This window comes from Asparagus officinalis, chromosome 1 (genome assembly GCF_001876935.1).
Source record: "Asparagus officinalis chromosome 1, Aspof.V1, whole genome shotgun sequence".
Classification (NCBI taxonomy): domain Eukaryota; kingdom Viridiplantae; phylum Streptophyta; class Magnoliopsida; order Asparagales; family Asparagaceae; genus Asparagus; species Asparagus officinalis.
Window position 1 is genome coordinate 8,680,352 of NC_033794.1, and position 764 is coordinate 8,681,115.

Here is a 764-nt window from a genome sequence, read left to right on the forward strand (position 1 = left end):
CTCTAGTCGTTCGGCTGAAGGCCGACAAACACCTCCTTTTTAGTTGGCTACGCAAGTTGTTGGCTGATATAATAGATCGAGTGTGGGTTATTCGCAGAGATGATTGGTTGAGTTGGACGACAAGTGCTACATTTTTACTCGGCTACGCAGGTTGTCGGCCAATAGAGTAGGCTGCATGGTGGATGGTCCACCAAAGTTTTTATCCCTTGATGTTGCCTAGGGATCCATGCAAGTTATGAAATCAAGGGATAGAAACTTTGGTGGACCATCCACTTAAGTTGACATAAGTTTTACTCTCTCTCTCTCTCTATACACACACACACACACACACACACACACACATATATGGAAAAGTGTTCCTAAGGTGACGTCTTAGATAATCATCTAAGGACACGGCCTAAAATCACATGGTTGAGCTATATTGTGGATGATCCACTCTGTTGAACTTGGTCTACATATTATAAAACCCCAACACACCAAGTTTGGGGTGAACCCGTCGTCGTTTGACCCCCCGTCGAGCTATGTGAAAAGTTCTATTCATTTAAAACCGTTAAAATTGATACGAGTGGATGAAGGATCAAACGACAATGGGTTTACCCCAAATTTGGTGTGTTGAGGTTTTAAAATATGTAGATCAAGTTCAACGGAGCGGATCATCCATAATGTAACTCAATCATATGATTTTAGGTCGTATCCTTAGATGATTATCTAAGGCGTTACCTTAGGAACACTTCTCCAAATATATATATATATATACACACACA